The sequence below is a fragment of the Trichechus manatus genome, unplaced genomic scaffold (genome assembly GCF_000243295.1).
Source record: "Trichechus manatus latirostris isolate Lorelei unplaced genomic scaffold, TriManLat1.0 scaffold00013, whole genome shotgun sequence".
Classification (NCBI taxonomy): Eukaryota; Metazoa; Chordata; class Mammalia; order Sirenia; family Trichechidae; genus Trichechus; species Trichechus manatus.
In genome coordinates, this window is record NW_004443949.1 from 25,087,740 (window position 1) to 25,093,905 (window position 6,166).

The 6,166-nt window shown below is 40.3% G+C and overlaps 1 pseudogene; it reads right to left on the reverse strand.

Annotated features, from left to right (window-relative positions):
- Positions 1–314: 314 nt before the first annotated feature.
- Positions 315–2,475, reverse strand: LOC101359086 (tudor domain-containing protein 3 pseudogene; annotated as a pseudogene).
- Positions 2,476–6,166: the final 3,691 nt, after the last annotated feature.

Sequence of the window (6,166 nt, forward strand, 5' to 3'; positions counted from 1 at the left end):
TTCTTGGCTATCTGCTAACAATCTTGCCCTGATAGCCAGCAATGGTGGCTTCTTTTTTTTTAATACCAAATTGGTTTTATTGGTGGCAGAAGAAAAAATTCATTCATTTGTAAAAGAAATTTGCTATATTTAACTCAATATTTTTTTCCTACGCTTTGTATATGTTTAATTTTTTTTTTCCAAAATCTTTTTTTTCCTTCAAATACTAATATCCACCGTGGCTGCATCTGAAGGGAAAATAGGAGCGCTATCACGAGGTTCTGCCTGGGATATTTCGGTCAACAGCTCCTTTCTTCATGAAGACACTCTTTGTGTTAGTTCTGAGCCCAGGGAGGTTGGTAAAACTGCTGAGTCGGCCGAGTTGATTATCTTGGCTGGCCATCACCTCCTCTGCGGAACTCCAGAGTTTGGTTGTAGGAGTCTTCTTCCCATGCCTCTGTTTGAATGGGCCTGATGTTGCTTAGTAGCACCTCTTCATAGTTTCCATAATTAATGAATTTAACAACTGCTGTCATGCCCAAAGAATAGAGAGCTTCAGTTTCTGCTCAGTAAAACTTGTCTTCCCAGTAAAGTGCAAAACATTCATCTCCAGGTTTCCATATTTTTGTATACTCCATAGGAATAGATGATTCTATGACTTTTTCTGGTTTAATTGGCCGAGATCTTCTTTTGGGCCCACTGTTATAAAATATTTTATCATCATAGGGAGTAGGTAGGATGGTTCCTGCTGGCTTAATAGGTCCTACTTGCCTCCCCTTCAGTGGCATTTCTGTCTCTCCATTTGGAACACCAATGAAGCTATTAGTTCTGACAGGATTCTGGTAATCAGTATTTACATTAAAATGTTTTTCGATTTTTACATAAAAATGATCAGGATTTGCTGGTTGGTTTTCTCTTTTCCCACATTTTTGATTATTATAATCTATGGATTCTTGAGGAAGTGGATTTTCTTTTGCCTCTGCATAGGATGGACCTTTTCCTGGTCTGCTTTGCATAGAGTTATCTCTTTTTTTAAAAGCACCATCATCGTGCTGAGAACTCAAAGAATATGAAGTATCTTTAGTTCTACCATATCTAGAATATGGTCTATCACACTTGACTCTCTCTTCAGCTCATGCTTCAGATACTGAAGAAGTCAGTTTTTCAGAACCTCTGTTTCTAGGTAATCTACAGCCTTCGAAAACTGACTTTGAATTTTGGGTGTCTCTTTGAAAACGAGGAGACTTTTCATGTCTTAGCTGCCTGGTATCATTTTGAGGAAGATGTCTTGATTGGTTAGTATCTCTTACTCCATTTTGGTCCATATTCGAAAATCTGTGTTGTGCTGATGAAGCTGCCACGGCTGTGATTTAGGTTCTTCCACATTCAAAGTTCCCATTTTAGACTCTAAGAAATCAAATAATGTGCTGGTGCTGATGGCCTTGAACTTCCCAGGTCTTCTTCATCTTCAGCTCTTATTCACCCCCTGCCTTTTCCTTTACCTCTTAGAGGTGGACCCGTAATAGGTTTCTGTTTATTGCTATTAAGAAGTACATTCAATGCAGCTTCTAAGTTGTTGCCTTATCCTTAAGAGCTTGCTTCAATGCTTCCTTACTGAAGCCCATTTCTGTTAATGCTTCAGTCTTCTCATCAACCAGTTCTCTATAGACACCTTCATGTTTCTCTTCAGGTTTGGTTGACTTTTCTTTCTGTAAAACTTCCCTATTTTGGTTACCACCAGTGCTCATATTGAGATTACTTCTAGCACCACCACCACCTCCTCCGAATGTCTTGGTTTCTTTGCTCTTTGCAACTTCTGCAATAACAGCAGTCCTTTGTTTTTCAAATTCATCATTACCATTTGAAGGTTTGACAGGCATTGTAACTTGCAGTGTCTTTCTTCAATTAAGTTCTCTGCTATCCATTTGGACATGAGATACACACTTCTGTTCAAATGGCACAAAAAGAGGTGGTCCACCTTCAGTTCCAATATTGCTTCTATTATGTTTTGATAAGCTTCTCTATAACTCCCATTTCTCAATAAGGTGTTCCACTTCACTGCCAAGAACTGTAGTATTAGAGTCATTCAAGAGCAGGAATCTGTTTTTTATGTCAACGATGCCTGAGAGCTTAATTTTAGTTCCAGGTAGTGTGTTCAGGCTTATTTTTGACATATTATTGAATTTTACTCCTGTGCAACTTATATGACCATCAGTCATCTGCAAACGCAGCATTCTTGGTACAGCCTGAGATTCTCCATTATCCTTTGGTGCAGCAACATTGCAAATTTTTGCAATCTGCAAAACACGTGGACCTTCAAGCTTTTCTACCTTTCCACCACTGATGTCTCTGGGGAGGAATTTCTTGCCAATTGTTCTCAGATATTGACGCGTCATTTACATTGACTTTGTCAGGAGAACTTGTACAAGGTTCAATGCCTTCATCTGAAAGATACCAACCCGCCTGGGACAATGCCGTGCCAGACACCTCAGCCATGGTAGCTGCTTAGGCTGGGGGCAGTAGGGGCTTTGGTGGGGGTGTGGAGGGGAGGACTCTTACTTGAAACCAAAAATAAAAAAAATAAATAAAAAGGTAAAGTGGTGGCTTCTTGAATACAGAGAAGGATTAAAGAGTAACAGAAAATACTGGGATTATGTTTTATTTTGTCCCAATTTCTTTGCCTTTCTTTTTCCATGGGTATTCTTTATTTAAGGACCTCTGGTGGTGCAGTGGTTAAGTGCTCAGCTGCTAACCAAAAAGTTGACAGTTCAAACCTCTCAGCTCTGCAGGAGGAAGATGTGGCAGTTGGCTTCTGTAAAGATTTACAATCTTGGAAACCCTATGGGGCAGTTCTACTCTGTCTTATAGGGTCACTATGAGTCTGAATCCACTTGATGGCAATGGGTTTGGTTCTTGGTTTGGTGGCACAAATGGGTAGATAAGCACTCAGCTGGTTACTAAAAGCTTGGTGGGGAAAGACCTGGTAATTTACTTCTGTAAAGATTACAGCCTAAGAAACCTTGTGAGGCCATTCTACTCCGTCACAGGGAGTCTCTATGAGTTGGGGAAAAAAAGGACTCGACCACAGCCAACAACAATTCTTTATTTATCTTATCTGCAGTTGGGAACATGTATTGTGCCTCTGGGTAAAGGAAGTCATCTTTCCCCTTCCTTTCTTTCCTCCTCCCCTGAGGAGGAGAAATATGGATTTGGGTATGTCTGATTGTAAGGCACTGAATGGAACACATCTTCTAAGGGACAAGCATTGCAAACACATCCGCATGGACTTCAATCTGTTCCCTCCTATAAAGGCTAAGCCTGCTCACTTAGGGAGGGTATGGGCTTTTTTAATCTTGCTTTTGTCCTGGCTCTTCCCTTTGATATCTGCCCTTTCTCCCACTTGGTAGCCAAATCAAGGGACTTCTGTTCCTGCCTAGCTCAGGCCAGTTTGATCTTGGACTCTAGGAACAACCACGCTCCTTTCTAGTCTGCTTTCTTTTTGTTGTTGCTGTTGCTTTCATTTTTATTTCATTTTTCCTGATGCTAACAGAAGGGTGATCCTAGCCTTTCTGTCCATTATAGGAATAGAAGTGAGTTTTGGCTTTGGGGTAGGGTGCAGAGTAAAAAAAATAAAATAGCCTTTGTGGCTTCCTTTAAACCAAAGCTTAAACTTTTTAAAACTGAAATATAATTCATTTAATATAAAATGTACCATTTTAAAGTGTACAGTTCAGTGGTAGTTAGTATATTCACTATGTTGTTTTACCATCACTACTATCTAATTCCATCACCCCAAAAACAAACTTTGTAACTACTAGCAGTCAGTCCCCATTCCTCCCTCTCCACATCCCTTGGCAAGCACTAGTCTACTTCTTGTCTCTATGGATGTACCCATTCTGGACATTTCATACAAATGGAATCACATAACATGTGACCTTTTGTGTCCAATTTCTTTCACTTAGTATATTGTTTATATGTCTTACTAGTTTAGGAAAAAGGAGTTTTCCATGTGGTCCAGTTCAGCTCATTAAAGGCTAGCATTGGAGTTCAGAGCTCAAGGTTCAACTATCAATATGGGGTTATTATATCATTCATTGCCTTATCTGCCATTGCTCCACCAACATCAGAGAACCTGCAGTGGAAGCTGGCTAGACCAAATGGGTATGTGGGTCTTTTAGGACATCTTGGCCATAATACCTAATAACAGCATGCAAAATATCTTGTTGTTAGGTACTGTCGAGTCGATTTTCGACTCACAGTGACCTCATGTAACAGAGCAGAACTGCCCCTATAAGGTTTTCTAGGCTGTAGTTTTTATGAGAGTGGGTCACCAGGTCTTTCTCCCATGGAGCCATTGGGTGGGTTCAAACCGCCAACTTTTTGGTTATCAGCCAAGTGCCTAACCTGTTGTGCCACCAGGGCTCCTTATCCAAAGTATACCTCAACCTAATAGCAACAAATTGCTTCATACCTTTTGTGAAAAACATCCTTTATATATGTTATCCTAACTCCCACCACTAAACCAGGACCAAGACAACCTACACTTTGAACATTTTCTTGTTATGTATCTTATTTTATCCTAATAAAATAAATCATAATAAGATTTTTTCATCCTCCTAAATCTCAGCCAATTCTCTTACTATGAAAAACAGATTATCACAATCACCAGATTGGAAAGTACACTCATTACTACTTTATAATTTATATAATTTTGATTTTTCCTTGTACTTAAATCTTCCCTATAATACTGGACCACTTTTCCCATTGATAAGTAGAGTTCTAGAAGTTAGCATGTGAAGTTAGGGGTGGGGCATGGGGTTGAGTATGTCCCAATTTGAACCTATGCTGAATACTGATTTCAAACATGTCTAGTCACACATGGTAAACTGGAGGAAAATTCCACACAAGGAAGATATCTCCTTACATCGACACACAGGGTACATCCTAAGAAAGATGTTAGCCATGGTCTTGGTCCCGTAAGAATGCCTCTGGTGGCCAACCACAGACATGGTCGTTGTTTCCTGGCAGTGGATCAATCCGTTACCTGGTACAGGAGTGGCACCAGTGGCACTGGCCACTCTGAGAGCCCCAGATCGTCAGTTGTGCTCTCCTGGTGGACTTGAGTAGCAGTGGGAATCATGAAGTGAATCTAACTACTCTGCTAGTGGCAGTGAGAAGACCCAGCATCTGACATCACCCAAAGTAGGAAAGGAAAAAAATGGTGGACACCACATGGTAGCCGAGAAGACTCATAGTGAGCCCACTCATGACACCTTTGGAGACTCCTTAAGATAAGGGTAGGTACACCTGAGTATGTGAATATGCAAGTCATAGAAAAATTATTTATTAATATCAGTATGACTTCATTTGTACCCCTAGACTGATGCCTTGGGATTCAGGGATTAGCTTTATAAACAAAAAATAAGCCTCCTTTTTTGAATTCATAGGCTACTTTTTGATTGGGACCTAATCAAACCCCCAAAAAGATCTCCTATAAGAACAATAACTCATATAACTTGGGAGGTCTATTCTCACCCAAGAGTTCCCTATTCAGCCTCAGGATGTAGCACTGATGCTTAGAATTCCCTGTTCTCCTCTCGCCATTCCAGCAGGCAGCATCGAATGGGGTAAAAAACAGAGTCAGAGAGAGCTGGCTCTGCTACTTACCAGCTGGTGATCTTGGACAACTTATTTAATGTCTCCAAACCTCATTCTTCTCATCCATAAAATGAGAGTGATAATACCACCTATTGTTTAGGTATTTTGAGAGACTCCACTGAATTAGTATCTGTAAAGTGACCAGAAGCATAAGCAGGGCATGGCAGGTATTGCAACCAGCCTGAGCAGTTTCTATTAACCCAATACGCCCAACGGCGTATCTACAGAAAATGGCTTTTATGGCAAGCACTGCAATTGTGCCCCTGTCCAAACATCTGACGCTCTTCTTTTAGATAATTTTACCATAATATCAGCCCAAAAGTCAAGCTCATTAATCTTTTTTTTTCTTTTTTTATTGTGCTTTACATGAAGGTTTACAAAGCAAATTAGTTTCTCATTAAATAAATAATACACACATTGTTTCATGACGTTGGTTGCCAACTCTACGACATGTCAACACACTTACCCTCTTGACCTTGGGTTTTCTGTTACCAACTTTCCTGTCCCCTCCTGCCTTCTCATCCCTGCC